At 45.6% G+C, this 24,030-nt stretch overlaps 1 pseudogene; it reads left to right on the top strand.

The window, feature by feature from the left end:
• Nucleotides 1-9,608: 9,608 nt before the first annotated feature.
• LOC142457191 (DNA-binding protein RFX5 pseudogene) lies at nucleotides 9,609-11,143 on the top strand (annotated as a pseudogene).
• Nucleotides 11,144-24,030: the final 12,887 nt, after the last annotated feature.

Raw genomic sequence — 24,030 nt, 5'->3', positions numbered from 1 at the left:
TTGTGCAGATTGATTTCTTAATTGATGGAGCTCTGTTTACATTGAGCATGGGGGTTAGTGCTAGGGGAAATTTCCTGTAACATTCTTTACATTAACATTCTTTTACCTATTAGATTAATACCTATCGTATTAATGCAAGGGGAGCATTGATGTATTACATATATGGTGACTCTGGGTCTCCGTTCATTGGATACCCACTAAGCCAGGGGCCCCACCCAAGGTCCAATGACAACCATTTCCACAGTCTTGTCATGAGCACGCTTTGTTTCCTCTCCCAACAGGGAAATTCAGTCCTAAATCTAAGGGTACGGGTAGTTTTGAGGTAGGGCCCAGTCCATTCAGTTGAGCTTCCACATGGAGTCCTTCTGGTGTGGCCCTTGGGGCATGCCATGCTCCCTGTAAGGCCAGCGTCTAAGGTCATTATCGTGCTTAGTCCATGGTGTGGTTCACTGAGGGCTGGGGGAAAGCGTATTCAAAGGGTCTACCCAGGAACAGAGAACTGGGTTTTTTCTCCCCTTAGCTTTCCTACAATTGCTATGTAGCACCCCTTCCCGACGTGAGGTTCCTCCTCCCCATTTACCACCATACCCACCATCAGAAACGTGTTTCCTCTGAAATACTGATGCTCCCCTCCCCTGGTGATTTTCCAGTGAGATTCTCCTCTAATTCCTATTGGGGGAGGGGGGACGGGGCACCTTTATAGGTCTGTCTGTTCTTTGACTAAAAGGGTATCTCTAGGTGTGGGTTCAGTTCCAGGTCTGAGAGGTTTTTAGGAGCCATAGGTGCTACCAGATTGGTAAACCCGGTCTTTTTTAATGATTCTGAATTTTACCCAGCATTTTTTACCCACTCTGTCCAGGGCCTTCTGTGTGATCCTGATAAAGGTGGTTATTGGGTAGCTGGGCACCATCTAGTCCCTCTGGTCTCCGTCTGGTGGAGGCTGTGGCTCCTGTAGTCCATTAATCTTTTGGACCAATTCAAGGACCAGCTTCCTTGAATCTTTGACTTTCTTCACTGTTCTTGGCTCCAGACAGGATCCAAGAGGGCTGGATCTTAGAGGGCTGCGTGCCAGCTTTTAAGACCCCAGAAGTTATTCACCAAAGCAGGATATAGAACATCACTTTATGTGGATCAATATATTCCCTGAGACAATGGTTTAAAACCCTCAAGTGCTGTGACTCAGTCCCTCATGGTGATTATGTCTAACAAGTTTGCATAATTTTATGCCCTGTATGCTAAACTGTTTACCTGGACATATTTGCAGCACATACATATACATATGTAGAAATATTATATGCGAGCCATATCACATTGGCTATACTCTCATACATAATTTGAATGAATTAATATTCATTAATTAATGTTCTCTATTTTATTCCTTTGGGTTCTAATATCCATTGAAATGGCTACACAGAAATTCACAGACAAAATTCATGACTGAAGGGTTTATTAAGGAAATTAACAAGTTGTAAGGCAGGAAGAAATGCTCAGGGTGGTTGTTTCCCAGAACACGTTACATGTTACAAAGTTTCAGGTTTGCTAATAAATGTCCAAAGGCGTACACCACTCTGCTCTCAGCCTTAACCAGAAGGCATTCAGCTCAAGTTCTGGAGGTCAGCAAACCCAGCTCCCTGAATGAAGTGCCTACAGGCACCCTACTCCAATAAGCCTCACCCAGAAGACCCTCAGCTCCACTTCCACGAGTCAGCAAATCCAACTTCCCCAATTAAGCACCGAGGGGCACCCCACTCTGCGAGCCAGCCTCCTGCGCAAAAACATTCGTCTATGGATGGGGAAGTCCATCATTCTATTCCATGCTCTGCCTCCTGGTTCTGCTGGTGCTCCTCTGAAGGTACAGCTGTCACCTGGATCCAAAGGTTCACTGTGCAGGAACCTCGGGTCCAGAGGACTTGCTCCCCTCTGGTTCTTGTTGATAATGAGATCCCTCTCCTGCTTCTCAGAGGGCTCATTTTATACACAGCAGGATTCCACTCCAGGGAACCTTTACCCAATTACTCACAGATGAATCCTCTGAGTCTCTTCCTCCACCCTATTACCAGACCCGTGCAGGGAAAGGTCGTTTGGTGGAGTTAGAGACTTTAGTTAGAAGAGCCATATTAAATAATTCACTGCCCCTGCACCATTGCAGACCCGCTCAGCGTACATCTCCTTACCTACATATCCATTTATAACATGCTGATTATTACTGCTATGGAATGACTGGGCAGGAAATAGTTTCCTCTTGTTACATTTTACTCGTGTATACCTCCCACTGGCTTCCTTTGCCTTGGCCATGCTATGCTGACCTGCCGCTCCCAGTGTTTTGCCTTCTCCTGCGCCAAAGTTAATCCAAATCTGCTCTCTAGTTAATGACTTTCCCTCCATCCCCCCGTGACGCTCGGAGAATATTTCTTTCTCCATGGAGACTTTTTCTTGCCTCTTTATAGTAGTGTTCTCACACAATGTCTGTCCTTTTGTGATTGAAGGATGACAGGATGTCGTCTCAGGTACTTTGGCCATGTTGTCAGGAGAGAACAGTCGCTGGAGAAGGACATCATGTTGGGTAAAGTGGAGGGCAGCGAAGAAGAGGAAGGTCCTCGAGACGATTGGCACAGTGGCTGCAACAACAGGTCAAGCCTAGAACGACTGGGACGATGGCCCAGACGGAGCAGTGTTTTGTTCTGTGGTGTACTGGGTCGCTATGAGTCAGAAGCAACTCAATGGCACTCAGTGTGTTAGTCTGAGAAACTAAAGAAACAAATCCAGAGACACCCATGTGTATGAGAAAGAGCTTTATATAGAAGGGTAATTGTATATTAAGAAAACATCCCAGCCCAGTCCAAATCAAGTCCACAAGTCCAATATTAGACCATATGTCCAATACCAGTCTATAAATTCCTCTTCAGACTCATGCAACACGTGCAATAACACTGAATGCAGGAAGATCACAGGCCAGGGGGTGGAAAGTCTTGTGGATCCAGTGGCAGTGGAAGCAGCACAGCACTGCCGTGGGTCTACACATGACTCCTCCAGCCCCAGGGCTCTGGCTCCATAGCATAGCTCCATGTGGCTTGTCAGCAGGAAGACAAAGCAGAGAGAGATAGTCCGTCTGACCTCTAGTGAGCTATTTATCTCCAAATGAGCCTCCAAATGAGCTGTGACTTGATTGACACCCTTTTAATATCATCAGGTTGACACCAGATTATGTAACTATCAAAGGCACCTACCAACAACAACAACAATTTCACTCAGTAGCATGTCCTCCAGGTTCATTCTCCCTCCCCCGCCCCAGGTGCATTCTTGTGAGCCGTTTTGTGGCTCCATCGCTATCCTATATGTCAGAAGAATTTCTATCCTCCAGGAGAAGCTAGCCAACAGAGCCTCTAGAGTTTCTTCCTGCTTCATGATGTCATGGGCACAAGGATACTGCCTGCCGCCTGCCACGCAGAGTGTGGTCCTGGGACCTGCAGCATCAGCACCAGCTGGGCGCTGGTGAGAAAGGCAGAGCCTCAGACATCACCCTAGGACTATGGGAGGAGAACCTGCATCGCCACAATTTCTGGTGATTCATTGCACGTTGCCGTGTGAGAGGCATTGCTCTTATCATCCCCCAATAACCTCCTCTCTTCTCACCAGTAACTCCTGTTCTAGACTGACAAGAGCTAGATGTTTAAGGGCTTAGTTGGAGTGTATAAAAAACAAACAAACAAACAAACAAACAAACCCCACAGCCCTCAAGTCAATTCTGACTCACAGTGACTCTAAACAGGTTTCTGAGGCTGTAAATCTTCCCAGGAGCTGACAGCCTCATCCGTCTCCCTCAGAGCAGTTGGTGGGCTTGAACTGCCAACCTTGTAGTTAACAGCCCAATGCTTACCCAACAGTGCCACTCAGGAACTTTTTGGAAGTTATGAACTTAGGGAAGAGTATTGATCTAAAATTAATGGAATAAAAATCAATACAAAAATAAAACAAAAAATGAACACAAAGAAAAGGAAAAACAAAAAAGGTAACTAAAATTGTGATCACAAATGATTCAGGATTCGAATAAAGCTGGCTGAGGGCTCTAGGTCATTCCTGGACATTGCTCAGACTCAAGGGCCATCTGTGGGTTGGGGCCTGGGTGAGGAAAGGGTCCACGAGGGCTCAGGGCCAGTCTCAGAGTGCCCTTCTGTGCCCACAGAGCGTAGTCCCTCCAACAAAATAAGTCTCCCTGGCTGGCCGGGGCTTCCTGGGAGCTTGCTGCAGGCTGAAGGGAGCTCACTGGGATGAGGAGTCTCTTTTTGTGGGAGGGCAGAGGGAGGCCTACGTGAGCTCTGGCAGGCTCGAATTCTGAGTCACAGTGCTGCAGCGTGGAGGGCGGGATGCCAGTCAGTCACATCGTCAGTAGGCATTTGTGCATGGAATCAAACATCATCAGGTTAATCTGTGCGGTGATGAATTGGGGTGGGAGCCATGCGAGAATCACGTGGTAAGGGTGCTCCCCCGGGCTGGGCTGCAGCCTGATCTGAGAATACCGAGGCACGGAGCTGAAGGCCTCTGCAGGGTCCAGAGGCAGATGATGGGAGGTTATGGATTGTCTCCCCTCTGTCAGGCTCTTGCAGGGGTGGGCATATGGCACCCCTGCCCCCTGTCCTTCAAGGAGCTGTTGGTCCGGCGGCGGGACGGGACGGGGGTGTGTGTGCTGGATAAATGCCTACATGGCTCTGAAATAAGGCGGTGGTCCCCAGAAAGCGTGGCTCGGTGTGCCTGGTGGCTTCACACTGTCACCAGAGTAAGTGTGTCTCCGTCTCAGGGAGCCTCCTGAAGAAGTCCTGCTCCCGAAAGGATGCTTCTGAACTTGACCAGGGCCTCCCACAGACAAGGCCTGGACAAGGTCTCACCACTTGCCTGCTTTCCAGTGGCTTCTTTTAAACATTCGTTCCAGCTATTGGCTTTTCAGAGTAGAACTTTTGTAAGTTTCCAGCGGATTTCCTCATTCTCACTTGTATTATTCCCAATTGTTTTTCATTTTTACAAAAATTAGAAGATATTTTTTCCTTATTAAATAGTCTCATTTTAAGTCTTATCCTTTCAAGTCTTTTAAGCTTTCTGGCTTCCTTGTGCACATCTTTTTTAATGATCTGGTGTTTTTGTGTTGGTTCCCTGTAATTTCAAAATTCTATTTTTCTGACTAGAAAAGTGTAAGGAATTTTCAATATGACATGTTTGGAAAATAGAAGAAAGAAGAAAATTAAAAGAGTCCTTTCAGTACCCTTGAGAGTCATAGAGGCATCTAGGATAGAGTAGAAAGGCTTCTGAAGCCATCATCTTCACAGAATCAAATCACATCCTTCTCCCATGGAGCAGCAAGGGGATTTGAACCTCCAACCTTTCCATTAAGCTGAGCGCATAATCAGGGCCCCACAAGTGAGAATCAGCTCAATGGCACAGCACCCAGGTTACCTACTGCTGCTATTTCATTACGTTCTCCTCAACCATTTTCTTTTTTAATTTATAAATACTTGTATGCATCTCTTTAACCCTTTTATCTACAAAAGGTGGGCTGCAAATATTTTTCTGTGATTTGGTATTTATTGAAAATATTTTGGGGGTTATTTTGTCACTGTAAAACTAGCATATGCTTGCTGTGAAAATGTCTAACAATACTGACAGGATTACAGCAAGCAGGGAGTCCTTCTCCCTCCCAGAGCCACCTGGTTGGTAACAGCTGGGGGCTGGAGGCTGCTCAAAGGTGCTTTGGAATAAAGGCCTGGTGATTGACTTCTGAGAAACCAGCTGCTGAAATCCCCACAGGCGCAATCCTAAGCTGATCACCATCGGGTGTCAGGAGTGACACCAACCCAATGGCAGCTGGCTCACCCCCCACCCCTGTCCCTGCTAAGATCCCAACCCAGAGGTAACCACTGTGTATACATCCTTCTAGACTTTCTAAATGTATTTCCCTAAATATTGTAACCAGTGGTTCTACCAGACTCACGATTTGCAACTTGCCTTTCTCTTTCACAAGGCACCATGAGCTTTTCTGAGGTTAAGCCCTGAGTGGGGTCGAGGTGGACTTTTGAAAGGACAACAGCCAGGGTGAGGCTATGGCCCCACACCTGGCACCCAGGAAGGGGAACTTGCCAGTCATGCAGAAAGATCCCAAAAGAAACTGCTTGTGTGGACCAGAGGCAAAGAGGATTAAAACCCTGTTTCAGGATTGCCTGGGCAAATGCCTGATACCAGAGCCACCTAGATTTGAGAACCAGCACAAAATTTGTGCTCTGGTGCCTCCCTCCTCTGCTTTATTTCCCTACAAGTACTGCAGGGTGTGGTTTCAGCCAGCAGTGCCAGGTGACGGCAGGCGGGGGTGTTCCCATGTGACTTTCCAGAATCCTGGTGCCCTCTCAGGAGAAGCTAGGAGAGCCAGTCTGTTCAGGTTGGAGATCTACCAGGAAGGATATTTTGTTGTGGTGATGGTTGTTTCATTTAAAGTCTCTTGGATGCCATTGCAATGATGATCACAACTAACCTTTACATAATTACAACGAACATGCACAGTTCTGAATATATGCTTTATGTATACCAACTGATTTAATTTCTCCAACAACCTGGGAAGACAGACAGGATTGTAATCTGATTTTAACTTAGTAGGATCGTACAGATAAGAAAACGATCGGAAATCGGGCAGTCCACATTTAAGCCCTGCTCTTCACATAAGTGCTACAGGTAGAGAAACGACCTGGATATCAGGACTGAACCATTGGATTTGAAGGCTGACAACCATAGTCCTGAGGGACATCCAGGTCAACTGGCAGCATCTTGTGCCTAATGGAAGGACATGCTCAGCATATGGGGTAGTTACATTATCTGTTGTCAATTTGAGACTTGAGTGAAGGGGTGGCGTTTAGTCTGTCAATCAGATCGCAGCTTGATGACCTCATTCAGAGGTGCTCAGGAGATAAATAGCTCGCTGGAGGCGGGACACACACACACACACTCCCTGTGCCAAGACATTACTGAGGATGAGCCTCATGGAGCTACACTGGTGCAGTCAGAAATCAGAGAGCTGGAGAAGTCATGTGGAGACCCACACCAGTGCTGGGATGCTTCTACTACCACTGGATCCACAAGACTTTCCATCCACTGGCCTGTGATCATCCTGTATTTGGTGTCATTGCATGTGTTGCAGGAATCTGAAGAGGACTTTAGAGAGTGGTATCTGACAAATAGGCTAATGTCAGACTTATGGACTTGATCTGGACTGAGCTAGGCTGTTTTCCCAATACTCAATTGCTCTTGTATATGAAGTTCTTTCCTATACACATATGAGTCTCTATGAATTTGTTTCTCTAGTCTATCCAGACTAACACACACTGGCTTGATTGCTTTGGAGGTCTGAAGAATGGCACCATGTCTCATCACCAGTAATGACCTTGCAGAAAGTCTGGGTCAATTCGGAGCTGTTCTTTCAAAGCTCAGCATGTTTCCATTCAGCACTCTTTTTCCTGGTCAGTTTCAGGACCCAAGGCACAAATTTGCCAGCGACCCTTCTCATTCTTAAATCTTCCTTTACAATTCACTGATAAAATCCAGATAACTTCCTCATCTCTTCAATGGTCTTGGAGCACAAGTACCTGAATTTTGTCAACATTTTTGTCTCTTTGGAATGTTGACAGATATCTAGAATGATGTTTATCATCAACTGATATTTTACCTTTTATGAAATGAGAAAACCACTGTACACTTGAGTTTTCCCATAGCACTGTCCTTGTAAGCTGTATTCAACATCATAACAGTTTCTGCAGCATTTTTCCCAAGCAGGAAACAAACTTTCACAGCTGCACTGTTCTCTTAAATCAGCCACCCCATAAAACGAAGTTAGAGTGAAACTTCTTTTATGAAAAATTCGCTGTGACCAGAGAGAACCTTCCCAGGAGACACCACTGGGTACACTAACTCAGAGCGAGTTGCTTGATGCTCGCATAAAGGGGAAAATGCATACCACCAAAGCTCTGCCCTATGGAGCCTTTTCCCAGTTTTTTTTGGGGGGGTACCCGCTCATATTAACAGCATGGCTGCAGCAATGGGCTCAAGTGTAGAGACAATGGTGAGGATGGAGCGGGCCTGGGCAGTGTCTTGTTCTGTTGTGCTCTAGTGGTAGGACCGACTTGGTGGTACATAACAACGATAGATCCTAAAGATAATGTTTTACATCCTAGTCTGCTAAATAGCATCTAGGGTCTGAAAAACTTGCAAGTGGGCATCTAAGAAGCAACTGTTGGTCTCTTCCTGCCTGGAGAATAGGAGTCCTGTGTTAGACAGGGTTCTCTAGAGAAACAAAACCTAAATTCTAATAATTATATATATATTAATACAGATAGATATATAACGTAAGGAATAAGCAATTAATTAAATTATAAAGCAGTACAAATGGCTCAGTGCAACTCACTCCGTGAGAGAGTTGTGAGACACTGGCAGTCCTTCAAGTCTTGAGGGCCGCCAGGTAGTCCTCTATAGAGCAATTTAGGCTATCTGGGCACAGGCAGCAAACAGCAAGGCAGGGCACAAACAGTCAGCCAGATGTAAATTCCAATTGTGTAGTGAAGCAAGTCTTGAAGGAACCTCAAATTACAGCGACACAGTCCATGGGTTAGGTTTCCCACAGGTAGTGTGACTTGCAAATTGAGGCACAGAACAAGCAAGGCAGCCGCATACTGGTCCGGTGATCAAAGAGCAAACAACAAGAAAGGCGAGGCTCGCCAAACCATTTATCTCTCTGCCCTTCAATTAATCCCACACATGTTTATCAGCCAGTTTGGCACAAAAAACTAACTACCAAGAAAACCAAAGCCTCAAGGAAGCAATTAGTCCAAAGGAAGAATGGCCCATTAACAAAAAAAGCCTGTTCTAACCTGAGACCAGAAGAACTAGATGGTGCTCAGTTCCCACTACCAACCACTCTTAAAAATTTTATTCTTGTTTTGTTTATCTTTAATCATTTTATTAAGTGCTCATACAACTCTTATCACAATTCATACATACATCAATTGTGTAAAGCATATTTGTACATTCATTGCCCTCATCATTCTCAAAACATTTGCTCTCCACTTAAGCCACTGGCATCAGCGCCTCATTTTCCCCCCTCCCTCCCTGCTCCTCCCTCCCTCATGAACCTTTGATAATTTATAAATTATTATTTTGTCATATCATGCCCTGTCCGACATCTCCCTTCACCCACTTTTCTGTTGTCCATACCCCAGGGAAGAGGTCACATGTAGATTCTTGTAATCTGTTCCCCCTTTCCAACCCACTCTCCGTCTACCCTCCCAGTATGGTCACTCTCACCACTGGTCCTGAAGGGATCATCCACCCTGGATTCCCTGTGTTTCCAGCTCCTATCTGTACCAGTGTACATCCTCTGGTCTAGCCAGACCAACCACTCTTAAGAATAGGAAATAATAGAATGGATTTTTGAAAAAAGCCAAAAGAAAAATATCAGACATTGCTCTGAAAGAGACTAGAGGAGATTCAGGAAAAAAGAAAATAAAGCAACGCACGAGCCGGCCGAGCCAGAACCGTGGGGCTGGGCTGGAGTGAAGGTGGCTACGAGCCCTCGTGCTGGGATGACAGAAGACGAACCTGATTCTAAGAGCCCGAAGGCTGGGGGGAGGGCTCCCCGAGGGCCCCCCCCCCAGGTAATGCGGAGGCGGGTGAGCCCACCACCCTTCTTCAGAGGCTCCAAGCTACCATTTCCAAGGCCTTGCGAACAAAGTGGAGGGGATTCTGCAAGATGTACAGAAATTCTCAGACAACGACAAGCTGTATCTCTACCTTCAGCTCCCCTCAGGGCCCAGCACTGGAGACAAAAGCTCAGAGGCCAGCACACTCAGCGACGAGGAGTATATTTATGCTTATAAGTGGATCCGCAACCACCTGGAAGAGCACACAGACACCTGTCTGCCAAAGCAAACTGTGCACGAGCCTCGCCTGTTGCAGCCCACTCAGCACAGCCAACTTTGGCAAAGCCATCAGAGAGATTTTCCCTGACATCAAGGCCCGGAGGCTGGGTGGCCAGGGCCAGTCCAAATATTGCTACAGTGGCATACGAAAAAAGCCCATGGTATGTATGCCACCCCTGCCCGGACTTGACCTGAAGGGCCCCCGAGAGCCCAGAAATGGGCCCAGAAGTGACCCAGGCACCGCGGGATGAACTGGTAGATGCAGCCTGCGCCCTGACCTGTGACTGGCCAGAGCCAATCCTGAAACGGTCCTTCAGTTCCATCGTAGAGGTCGCCCGCTTCCTGCTTCAGCAGCACCTCATCTCTGCCAGATCCGCCCATGCGCATGTGCTCCAGGCCATGGGGCTTGCTGAAGAGGATGAACATGGCCCCCGAGAACGGTTATCGAAATCCAAGAGCGGTGTAGAGAACCTGGAGGGCGGAACCCGAAGAAATCAGAGGGACCAGCCCAGCCTTCCAAGGAATTGGAAGCCCGGGCTGGGCCTGGCCCCCTAGGGCGTGGAGAACGGGAGAAGAGTGTAGTCGAGAGCCCGGCCCCAGCAGCCAGTGACCCCCAAGCTAAGTCCCTGGTGGCTCGACTCCCTCTGCTCCTCCCCCGGACCTCTTGCTCACATATCCAGTCAATTCGAGTCTCTCCACCTATTCTGGCCCCAAGCTCTCTCAAGGCCCCTTAAAAGTGGCTACATTGCCTTTGCCCAGCAGGGCTGGGGTTCCTCAGGCGGCAGTGCCCATCATTAGCATGACCTTACCAGCTGTCCCGCCTTTTCCTGGGACTGGTGAGCTCCACCTGTGGGTCTCCCTCAGCCCGAAGCATGGAGAACAGGGAGGTAGGCACAGCCAGCGACCCGGGACCCCATGACAAGGGCGTCAAGAGGACCGCTGAAGGACCTGTGAGGGAGGCCAGGGGGCAGGGCCTGCCAACAAAAGCAGCGAAGCAGGATGGAGAGGATGTAGGAGCTGATGCCAAAAGAAGGTGGGGGAGTCCTCGATAAAAATCAGGTGGAAGCGGGGGAAAGGAATTCTAACCCCGGAGAAGTCAGCAGCTGCCCCCGACTCTGCCCGGTCAAGGTTACCACTGGAGACATGGCGCTCTGGAGCGGCAAGCAACTCCTCGGGAGGGTCGGAGGGGACAGGGCTAAAGGGTGAGGCCGAGAGGGGGACAGTGCTTGCCCAGGGTCAGGAAGATGGCGCTATTCCCAAAGGAGTAAGGGGCTCTAGTTCTCGACATGCCAAAGAAGCAGGGGAGAAAATTATTGTCACCCCCAAAGTGAGTGTCATCAAGGGCAGTAGAAGCCCCAAAAGAGGCCCTTCCGTTGGGAAAGGGAGAGGCAGAGAGTGCCACACAGGATAGCAAAGGCTTCAAGGGGCATGTGCTTCCAAGTCCCTTACCCCATGACTGGAAGGACCCCAAAGCAACCCCCTCGTGAAAGGTGGGGAAGAGAATTTAAGTGTGTATACATACATATGTCAACTCTGCCTGCTTAGTAGAAGCCCCTTTGCACTTGCTTCTCATTTGACCCATTCTCTGTACAGCTGCTGAGTCACCTCGTCTTGCCTCTGACCCCGCCAGCTTGATACCTTTGCCTTCTATGTCACTAACAAAACTCTAGTGACCTTCTTACCTGGATCCCTGTGCTAATCTGTGGGAAGATAGGGCTAGGTAGGATAAGTATGATGGATGTAAAGCTTAGGAATCTTGGTTTTAAATCATAAAAAAACCCAACTCAAACTGGCTTAAGAATCAAAAGGCTTTATTGTCACAGATACCTGTAAACTTCAGAGGTTAGGGTTGGCTCCAGGTGAAGCTTGATCCAGGAGCTCAGTCTATGTCAAAGTACCTAATTTATTTTATTCTTTATGCTCCACTTTCTGTAGGATCACCTTAAGGCCGGCCACCTCGTGACTGCCAGCGCTCCTGGGGTTCCATGTGCCCTCGTTAAGTGGGGGTTCTTTGTGACGGGGCTCCCAGCATAAGCCCTTTAGATCCACTCTGCTCAGGTCAGCCTGAGATATACATCCATCCCTAACCAATCCCTGTGGCCTGAGGACGATGCATGCTCATTTGCTTACTCTACACCATGGACTACACTGTGCTTTCTTTAAAAAGGCCAGTCTCTTCAGTCACCAGGCCTAAATGAAAACCGTAAGGGGGGAGTTGCAGAGGAGGATGCTGCTAAGAAAGACAAGTGATCAGCGAGACCTACTGCCTGTATCCATCATAGTCTTCCTCTTGATCGGGTCTCAGAAGGAACAAGAAGGGGGTCATTCCCCTTTAGGGACTCGCTCTCTAGGCTCCGTATGAAGAATGACAGTCCCTTGCTTCCATCTCTTCTCAGAGTGGAGCAGCTTCCCTTTCGTGTTTCTGAACTTCCCTTTTCCCCTCATTACTAGTACACCTCCCCCACCATCTTTCACCAGGACTAGTAAAGCTATTGACTTCCTCTTCATTTCATTAAATTCATTCTGTATCCCCCCCCCAAGAAAAGAGACTAGAGGAGCCCCAAAGACCATTGCCCTGGGTCAATGCCTAACTTGAGACTACAGACCCTTCTTGATGTCAGCATAGCACCATAAAGCAAACACTAACGCCCATGAAGAACATGCTTCCTAGAATAACCGACCACATGCGACTCACAGGACAGCATGTGCCCAAAGCCCAAGATGAGAGGGCAAGGAGGGACAGGAACAAGAAATGAGGAAACCCAGGGACGAAAGAGGGAGAGTGCTGACACATTGTGGGGGTTGCAACCAATGTTAGGGAACTCTTCCTCTGTGGATTATTGATTGGAAAACTAATTGGCTATGGAAACTTCTACTAAAGTTAAGTGTTAGAAAAAAAACCCAACAAATCGGATTGTAACCATGGTGCTACTCTGTCTCCCTTGCTAGTTTGTGTTGGCTTCTGCTGTCTGCATCATCTAGGTTTAACCCTTGGGCTCTTGGAGCAGTTTCATCCTGCACCATGCTGCTAAGGTGCGACACTAGCCGGAGGCTGCAAAGTAATGACCATGCATTGTTCCTGTCAGTCACCTCACAACCTTGCCAGCGCACATTGCCAATGGTCAGTCATGTCACAACCTCGTGAGCATGCATTGTCTTTTGTTTTCTGGTCAGGAGGCCTAACAAGATCTGAACTCACAGATCAGGCCTTGGCTGTCGCAGCCTCATTCAGGACTGTGGAGTAGAAGCTGGATCGAACCAGACATAGAGTATGAGCTGAGGCTGGTCATCTGGAGACATGGAGTAGATAAGCAATCCCTGTGTAAGGTCAGAAGGTGAGGTATGGCCAGTCCCGCCCCAACTTAGCCTGTGAGCTTCGGAGAACCACAGGACAGTGGATGGAGGCAGCCCACAGGAAGATCCCGCATGGGCATGTCCTCTTAACACATTGACCCTACACCCTTCTAAGCAGGGTCCATTTCAAGCTTATCACCTCCTCCCAGGTCGGGCTTGGGAGGGGCTGAGAGGCCTAAGAGAAGCAGAAGTACACACAGAACTAGTGTATTATTTTTACCCACTGCATGACACTCAATCACAAGGCTTTATCTAGTCACGAACATTTAGATTGTCTCTCTTTGTTCTATTAAAAGCAAAGCTGCGGTGAATAAATTCTACTAGCCTCCACTGAGCACTTCATTTTCCCCAGGTCTGCTTTTACATACTCCGGTACGTTGTATAGGTTTTATTACTAGGCAGTGCACGTTTCATGTGCATTGCCCCGCCCCCCGCCCCCTAGGCAGGTTATAGTTGTTATTGGTGGGGACTTGGGATGGCCTTTTAAATGCATACATTGTATTTTGATATTTCCAACTCGGCCACTTTCTCCTCTTGTGCCCAGCTTGGCAACAGTAGGGGTCCTTGTGGGTTAGAAAGACCTGTCCTTTAAGAGTATGGAAGTACTTGCGTACATTTTCTTTTAAAATGTACCTGTTTTTACCCACTCAATGTGATTAAACATTCTGTGTTTGTTTGTTTGTTTACTGTGAGAGTTCCTTTAGCACACTGTATGTGAAAACTGGACACTGACCACGGAGCACAGAGAAGAATGGATGCATCCGAATGACAGTGTTTATTGAAGAATATGAACATTTCCATGGATGGTCAGAAGAACAGGTACATCTGCTTTAAAGAAATGCAGCCAGAATTCCCCTTAGAAATGAGGATGGAGAGGTGCTTACTGCGAACACGTCATCAGGAAGGGACCAGACGTTGCAGAGGGTAAAATAGAGGGTCAGCGAACAAGTGGAAAACCTTCAACCAGAGGGACTGACACAGTGGCTGAAACAATGGACTCAAACGTAATGCCAATTGTGAGCAAGGCACAGGACTGGGCAGTGTACATAGAGTTACCACAAGTCAGAACTAACTCAGTGGCATCTACCAGCCACAACAGAAAGCTCAGCTTGATCACCCAAATTGTTAGCCACTGGAACCGATGAAATGTATTGAGCTGTCTGTCTCCCCTACCATGATGTGAAATCTACCTTGATAATACAACAGATTCTTCTATTTATTGAATCTCTTTTCCAATTTTCTCTCCTGATTCATTGATCTGTTGGTTTATTCCTGGATCAGTACTAGGACTTTATTTCTTATTAGAAAAGCTATAAAGGCTTATTACAGAAAGATCAGCAAACACACAGATGCAAATACATACACACATAATAAGCAAAACTCACTTATGATACCATCTACAGATAAGTATCGATTTTGCCTTGGTGTCTATTGCTGCAAGTGACTTAATTTATGTGAGTGTGTATAAATATATATTCATAAAGTAAGTGCCATACAAACAGTTATGTAAACATTTCATTTTCATGATGTATCAGGAGTGTTATCAGTAAAAAAATAATGCTTCTTTAAAAACTTATTGTGGAATCCCCCAATACAATAGCACCTCGCCCTGCTAAGCAGCCATTGCAAGATACCCATCTTCCCGACATGATCACTGAAGACAGCCGTGTGTGTAAGCAAATGTGGTGAAGAAAGCTGATGATGCCCGGCTATCAAAAAAAGATATAGCGTCTGGGGTCTTAAAGGCTTGAAGGCAAATAAGCGGCCATCTAGCTCAGAAGCAACAAAGCCCACAGAGAAGAAGCACACGGCCTAAGCGAATACAAGGTGTTGAATGGACCATGTAGCAGATACAAAGGAACAAAAACAATCATTGTGTGATCACCTTCCTCACATAATGACTGAAGACGAAAGTGTGCATAAGCAAGAGTGGTGAAGAAGGCGGATGGTGCCCGGCTACTGAGAGATATAGCGTCTGGGGACTTAAAGGCTTGAAAGCAAACAAGCGGCCATCTAGCCCAGAAGCAACCGAGCCCACACGGAAGCAGCACACCAACATAGGTGACCATGAAGGACAGAGGAGACCAGGTCTCCAACATCAAAGGTGGGGTGGTGGTGAGAATCACATCACCGTGAAAGAGGGGGAGTGCATGATGGGGACCCAATGCCCACCTGTAGAGAGCTGAACACCCCTTCCAGAGGGGTAGTGAGGAGGAGATGGGCCACACAGGGTTCAGTGTAACAACAATGAAACTCAAAACCTTCCTCTAGTTCCTGAACGCTTCCTCCCCTCCCAATCATCATGACCCCAATCCTACCTTGCCTTGCGGAGCTGGTTGTACCAGAGGATGTACAGCGGTGCAGTGGGGATCTGGAGGCACAGGGAATCTAGGACAGATGAACCCTTCAACACCAGCGGTGGGAGTGGCGACACCAGGAGGGAAGGGCATGTAGAAAGGGAGAACCGATCTCGGAGATCTATGTGTAACCTCCTCTCTGGGAGATTGGCAAGGGGGAGGCGGGTGAGGGGAGACGCCGGGGAGTGTAAGATAAGATATAATAATTATTTATAAACTATCAAGGGACCAGGGGTGGGATCGGGGAGGGAGGGGGATGGGGGATGGGGGGAAAAAAAGGGAAACCGAGCTGATTCCAGGAACCCAAGTGGAAGGTGAATTATGAGAGTGATGAGTGCAACGAATGTATAAGGGTGCTTTGCTCATTTGATGTATGTACAGACTGTGATAAGAGCCTTATGAGCCCCAATAAAAAGATTTTTAAAAAAAAGAAAATGATTAGGGCAAAGAATGTACGGATGTGTTTTATACAATTGATGTATGTATATGTATATGTATGGATTGTGATAAGAGTTGTATGAGCCCCTAATAAAATGTAAAAAAATAAATAAAATTAAAAAATTTAAAAAAAGATAAAAAAAACTTATTGTGGAAAAATGTATATGCACTTATATATAATATATGCCCTATATACACACAATATATATATATAATGATCATATATATAGGTCATTTCAACTATATATGTGTATTGATGTATATATATTAATGCTACCAGATTATAAATAAATCATATAAAACTTAGTTTGACTTGGTGCATATAATTATATATAATCTGGTAGAATTAATTACATTCACCATGTTGTGCAACTCTCACCACTCTCTATTTCCAAAAGCATCTCCTCACACCAGACACAGCCTCAGTACTCCTTCAGCCATGACTCCCCAGCTCCCTCTCTGTAGCCTCCCCATTCCAGTCTCTGGGAACCACCAATGAGCTATTGCCTCTATGCCTTTGCCTAATCTAGATATTCATATAAGGAGCCCTGGTGGGTTATGCACTGGCTGCTGCCTGCAAGATCAGCAGTTCAAAACCACCAGCCACTCCTCGTGAGAAAGATGAGGCTTTCTACTCCCCTAGAAAGTTATAATCACAGAAAGCCAGAGCGGCAGTTCTACTCTGTCCTGTAGGCAGGCTTGCTATGAACCAGAATCAACTCAAGGGCAGCGTGTTATGAGAGTAAGAGATGCTCCATATAAGCTGGGTCATACCTTATTTGTCCTTTTGAGTCTGCCTTATTTCACTTAACATGAGGTCTTCAAGGATCTTTCACGTGGGAACATATTCAGGACTCCCTTCCTCTTTAGGACTGTGTAGCATTCAACTGCAGGGTTAGACCACATCTTGTTTTCCCACTTGTCTGTTGATGACCTGTCTGCCCATCTCTGTGTAGTGTTAGTTTTACTTGGTGCACTTAATGGATTTGAATTAACTCAAGTACTCGAGATCTCCGATGCTGACAAAAGTGTTTCTGAGTTGATCAAACTTTAGAAGCCATCTTCTCCTGAATGGAGAAGCATCATTCAGAGAAAAAATTGCTCCCTGAACCTCTATCTTCTTCAGATCCTGGTTCAAAAAGTCTTCACGTTCTAGTTTGCATCTGCTGCCGTTATGGATTGAAGTGTATGTCAGCTTGGCTGGGCCAGGATTCTCAGTGGTGTGACAGTTAGGAAATGTTGAGACCATTCTCCCTGAAGCGATCTAATGTGACAGCCCATTTGTTTTACAGGAGTGTGTGTGTGTGTGTGTGTGTGTGTGTGTGTGTGTGTGTGTGAGATGCAATGCGCTGACTCATGTCTCAGCTTTAATCTCATGGCTGGGAGTTTCCTGGAGGTGTGGCCTGCATCACTTTTTCCCTTACCAGAGACGAAGGGAGCTCACTGTCACCCAGGAAGAAGAGCTGGGAGCAAGTGTGTCCTCCTTTGGACCCAGGGTCACTGTGCCGAGAACCTGCTAGATTTGGGGAAAGACAAGAGGCTTGCTGGTAGAATGAGGTGCCTCAGGCACTTTCGGCAGAGCTAAATGAGCTTTGTAACTCTCACCTGAGCTGGGCAGGGGCCAGGCAACGAGGACCGTGAGAGGAGGCCTGCATGACGAAGGGAGGTTGGCCTACATGCTTCTTGATCCTCTCCCTAAGTCGTGGCTTACTGGTTTTGCTCCCAAGTTGTAAGCTGGCACTTCACTAATAAACCCCACAGGCATGAGTATTATCATAAATATCATGAATTCTGTGAGACCACTGCACACGATTAGTGCACCCAGTAGAGAAGTAGAGAGGGCTCTGGGAGGGGCGGCCAGGTCAGAATTGGTGAACAGGCTGGAGGGCTCAGGTATGTTTGACCTCCTCCTTCTCCTGGGACTCAGCCTTTTAGAGGTATAGCGCGCACGCACACACACACACACACACACACACACACACACACCTCCTTTTTACACCAATGTCTGATGCTGTACACCATGTTCTGCACCTTTGTTTTTTCGCTTAACAACATACCTTGGGGATTATTCCACATTTATAGTGACAAATATCCAAAGGTGGTCCCCAAGGAATCATGCCTCCTGTTTCTATTCACCAGTCCTTGAAGGTGGGCTGTCACTATGACTTAGTTGTAAGCTATCAACTGTGATGGGGCCCATGAAACAGCAGGACTTCTGAGCACAGGTCAGAAGAAGCCTTGCTGCTTCTCCTTTGGTCTCTTGAAACCACCCTCCCTCCATCGATGCTGTGCCATCGCCACTCATTGAGACTGTTGCCTTTCCAGCTGTTGCTGTGCTTTAGTTTAGCTGTCGTCAGTTACAGTATAGAAAGATCTTTATAAGGGTGATACACTAGAGGCAAACACTTGGGCTACGCTGTTATTTTGTTTAATGATGGCTTTGTAGGATAATTCCAGTTTAAAGTTTATAGGTGATCGCTGAGGATTTCTCCAGCCTCAATGGATGAAACACTTTCTCAGAGCCTTGAGCTGCCAGGTAAGGAACCTGGCCACCTTGTAGAGATGATCAAGTAGAAGGGTCCTGAGACTTCAGGAGGAGGAATTGCTGGGGGTGAATTTGAGACTAACCTGTTACCCATTCTCAAGGCAATGGCATGAAATGCCACCCAATGACCTTCATGAATGCCATGTGGAAACAGATGCATCAACCTTACTTGAATACGTGGCTCACAAAATCATGAAACATTTAAAAAGTATTTTGGCCTTAAGTGGAGAGCAAATGTTTTGAGAACGATGAGGGCAATGAATGTACAAATGTGCTTTACACAATCGATGTATGTATGGAATGTGATAAGAGTTGTATGAGCCCGTAATACAATGATTTTTTTAAAAAGTGTTTTAAAAAAAAAGAGGTCAGGTGCACCTTAGTCCTCTAAATGCGCATCCTTGTGCATCAAGAATCTAGAGAGGTCTTCTGCAGCAGATCGACTCAGTGCAATAGCTTTTGATCTGACTGTTGTGTCCAGGAGCATTGATTGTGGATACCAGCAAGACAAAATCCTTGACAACTTCAAGCTTTTCTCCATTTATCATGTTACTTATCGGTCCAGTTGTGAGGATTTGGGCCTTCTTTGAGTTGCCATCTACACTGAAGGCTGCAATCCTTGATCTTCATCAGTGCGTCAAGTCCTCCTTACTTTCAGCAAGCAAGGTTGTGTCATCTGCATATTGCAGATTGCTATAAACCTCCCTCCAGTCCTAATATAGCATCCTTCTTCGTATAACCGAGCTTCTCTGGTTATTTGCTCAGCACACCGATTGACCAAATATGGTGAAAGGCTACAATCATGATGCACACCTGTCCTGATTTTAAACCATACATTATGCCCTTGTTCTGGTGACACAACTACCTCTTGATCCACGTACAAGTTCTGCAGGAGCATGATGAAATGTGGAATTCCCATTCTTCTCAAGGTTATGCACAGTTTCTTATGGCCTACACTGTCGAATGCCTTTGCACAGCCGATGAAACACAAATACACACCTTTCTGGTACTCTCTGCTTTGAGCCAAGATCCAGCAGACATCTAACTTGTTCCAAGTCCTCTTCTGAATCCAGCCTGAACTTCTGGCAGCTCCCTGTCAATGTACTAGTGCGACTGTTGTTGGATGATCTTCAGCAAAGTTTTACTTGTAAGCGTTATCAATGATATTGTTCTATAGTTTGAGCATTCTGTTGGGTCATCTTTCTTTGGAATGGGCACACATATGGATCTCTTCCAGTTAGTTGACCAAGTAAATGTCTTCCAAATTTCCTGGCATAGACCAATGAGTTCTTCCAGTGCTTCTACAGCTTGCTGAAACATTTCTATTGGAATTCCATTGATTCCTGAAGCCTTGTTTGTGGCTACCTCCTGAAATGGGAGATTGACTATTTCTTTTTGGTACACTGACTGTATTCTTTCCATCTTCTTTGATGCTTCCTGCGTCATTCAATATTTTGTCCATAAAATCTTTCAGCATCGAAACTTGAAGCTTGAATTTTTTCTTGAGTTCTTTCAGTTTAAGATATGCTGAGCATGTTCTCTGAAAGGTTTCAAGGTCTTTGAACATTTGTTTCTTTTTTCTTAAAATCATTTTATTGAGGGCTCGTACAATTCTTATCACAATCCATACATCAGTTGAATCAGGCATATTTGTACATATGTTGCCTTCATTCTTTTCTAGACATTTACTTTCTATTGAGTCCTTGATATTAGCTCTTTTGTTTCCCCCTTCCTCTCCCTCATAACCCCCTGATAGATTGTGCATTGTTATTAGTTTCATCTCTCACATTGACTGCTGTCTCCCTTCCCCCATGTTTTCTGTTGTTCCTCTCCCTGGAGAGGGGTGTATAGTGATGTGTCGATCATTGTGATCGGTTCCCCCTTTCTCCCTTCCTCTCCCCCTCTTTCCCCTACCCTTCTGCTATAACTATTCCCACTCCTGTTCCTGGATTCTGTGTGTCGTGAGTTCCTATCCCTTTCTTTCTTAAAAAATTCTTTAAATTGTTTTATTAGGGACTTATACAACTCTTATCACAATCCACACATACATCAATTGTGTAAAGCATATTTGTACATTCATTGCCTCATCATTCTCAAAACATTTGCTCTCCACCTAAGCCCCTGGCATCAACTCCTCATTTTTCCCCTCCCTCCCTGCTCCCACCTCCCTCATGAACCCTTGATAATTCATAAATTATTATTTTGTCATATCTTGCTGTGTCTGACGTCTCCCTTCACCTACTTTTCTGTTGTCTGTCCCCCCGGGGAGGAGGTCACATGTAGATTCTTGGTTCCCCCTTTCCAACCTATCCTCCTTCTACCCTCCCAGTGTCGTCACTCACACCACTGGTCCTGAAGGGATCATCCACCCTGGATTCCCTGTGTTTCCAGTTCCTATCTGTACCAGTGTACATCCTCTGGTCTAGCTAGATTTGTAAGGTAGAATTGGGATCATGATAGTGAGGGAGGAAGAAGCATTTAGGAACTAGAGGAAAATTGTATGTTTCATCGTTGCTACATCGCACCCTGACTGGCTCATCTCCCTGAGACACTTCTGTAAGGGGATGTCCAGTGGCCACTTCACACTCCCCACCTCATTCACTATGATAAGATTTTTGTTCTGATGATGCCTGATACCTGATCCCTTCGACACCTCATGATCACACAGGCTGGTGTGCTTCTTCCATGAGGGCTTTGCTGCTTCTGAGCTAGATGGCCACTTGTTTACCTTCAAGCCTTTAAGACACAAGACGCTATATCTTTTGATAGCTGGGCACCATCAGCTTTCTTCGCCACATTTGCTTATGCACCCATTTGTCTTCAGTGATCATATCGTGGAGGTAACCAAACAATGATATGATTTTTTTGTTCTTTGATGCCTGATACCTCATCCCTTCAACACCATGTGATCACACAGGCTGGTGTGCTTCTTCCATGTGGGCTTTGTTGCTTCTGAGCTAGATGGCCACTTGTTTACCTTCAAGCCTTTAAGACCCCAGACGCTATATCTTTTGATAGCTGGGCACCATCAGCTTTCTTCATTTGCTTATTCACCCGCTTTGTCTTCAGTGGTTGTGTCAGGAAGGTGAGCACCATAGAATGCCAATTTAATAGAAGAAAGTATTCTTGCATTGAGGGAGTACTTGAGTGGAGGCCCAATGTCCTTCTGCTACCTTAATACTAAACCTATAAATATAGACTCATAGGTCTATTTCCCCATCCTCATATATAAATATATTTGCATATGTAAATGTCTTTATTTAGACCTCTATATATGCCCTTTGCCTCCTAGCTCTTTCCTCTATTTCCTTTGACTTTCCTCTTGTCCCACTATCATGCTGAGTCTTCATTGAACATTTCATTATAATATTTTTTTTCTCAAGCTGCTCTTTGAAATTTTCTATTCAGCTCTTTGACTTTATCCTTTCTTCTATTTGCTTTAGCTATTCTATGATTAAGAGTATATTTCAGAGTTGCTTTTGATGTCCACTTTGATCTTTCTTTCCTGTCTTTTTAATGATTCACTTTCTTCACGAATGATGGTCTTGATGTCCTCTCACCGTTCATTAGGTCTTCTATTCAATGCATCAGATCTGTTCTTGAGATGGTCTGGAATGTCAGATGAGAGAGGAACTGAGGTCATATTTTGGCTCTCATAGATTTGTTTTAATTTTCTTCAACTTCTACCTGAACTTACATATGAGCAATTTGTGGTCTATTCCACAGTCAGCTCATGACCTGGTTCTAGCTGCTGAATTTTTCTCCATAGTGTCTTCCCACAGATATAGTTATTTTGATTTATGTGTATCTCCTCTGGGGAATTCCATGTTATAGTCAACTTTTGTGTTGTTGAAAAAGGTAGCTATGAACAAGTTGTTGGTTTTGCAAAAGCCTATCATGTGATCTTCAGCTTAATTTCTATTACCAAATCCATATTTTCCAACGACTGTTCTTTCCTCTTTGTATCGAACGTTTACATTCCAACCACCAATGCACCAAGATGCATTCCAATCAGTGCATCTTGATTCCCTGTTTGATCAATTTCAGTCTGAGGAAGTTGGTAGAATTCTTAAGTTTCTTCATCACTAACTTTTGTGGTTGGTGCATAAATCTGATGGTATTGATTGGATTTACCTGGAGACAGATAGAATCCTATCACAGAGAGCATTGTACTTCATGATGGATTTAACAAGATCCTTTCTGACAAAGAATGCCATACCATTCCTCTTGATTGTGTTATTCCTGTCACAGTAGATCACATGATTTTCAAATTCAAAATGGCCAATACCAGTCCATTTCAGCTCATTAATGTCTAGGGTATTGCTCTTTATGAATTTCATTTCATTTTTGACCATTTCCATTTCCCTAAATTCCTACTTCACACATCCCTGATCAGTAGAAGATTTTGGCATCTGTTGCTCCTCACCTTGAGTTGTACCCTATCAGCAAACGAAGATCCCATAGGCTCCACCCCCACAGACTTTACCAGATTCACATCACCATGGTCTACACCCCAAGAAATCAGCTCTTCTTCAATCACATTTTGCTTGTCCTCAAGACCTGAGGGGCCCATAGTCTGGCACTATCTCTGATAGTATGCTGCTTCCTTTGTTCAAGCCAGCAGTTCTTAACCTGTGAGTCACGACCCCTTTGGGGGGGTCGAACGTCTCTTTCACAGGGATCGCCTGACACCAACAGAAAACACATATTTCTGATGGTCTTAGGAACTGAGACACCGCTCCTCTATCCCTCTCCAGCTGGGTCTGCCCCCATGCAGATCCACCCACATACGAGTACCAGGCATGAAGACTTACCCATGCTACACCGTGCTTCAAGACAAAATTTCATTTATTTGTCATTAGAAATAAATATTTCACAATATATAATAACATATTGTTTTGTGATTAACCACTATTCTTTAATTATGTTCAATTTGTAGCAATGAAAATACATCCTGAATATCAGATATTTACATTATGATTCATAATAGTAGCAAAATGACAGTATGAAGTAGCAACAAAACAATTTTATGGTTGGGGGTCACCACAATATGAGGAACTGTATTAAAGGGTCCTGGCATTGGGAAGTTTGAGAATCACTGGTTTAAGCTTTCAGTATCTGACAATGCTTCAATGTTATGCATAGAATTTCAGCGGCTTCTTCCACCGAAGTGGAGACTTCTTCCTTGTCTGTTCTTAGTCTGGAAACTTCAGAAACCTGTTCACGTTGGGTGACCCTCCTGGCATTTGAAATACCAATGACGTAGCTTTTAGAATCACAGCAAACATCAACAAACTGACAGACAAGTGTTGGCAATTTTGTGGCAGTTTCCACGGGAGGCCAGCGGCTCTTTGGCACGTTCCTTGGGCTCTGCTGGCAGACAGCAAGCAGC

The sequence above is a fragment of the Tenrec ecaudatus genome, chromosome 9 (assembly GCF_050624435.1).
Source record: "Tenrec ecaudatus isolate mTenEca1 chromosome 9, mTenEca1.hap1, whole genome shotgun sequence".
NCBI classification, from domain to species: domain Eukaryota; kingdom Metazoa; phylum Chordata; class Mammalia; order Afrosoricida; family Tenrecidae; genus Tenrec; species Tenrec ecaudatus.
The sequence above is the reverse complement of the archived record's forward strand: the minus strand, read 5'-3'. Positions and strand labels throughout refer to the sequence as shown.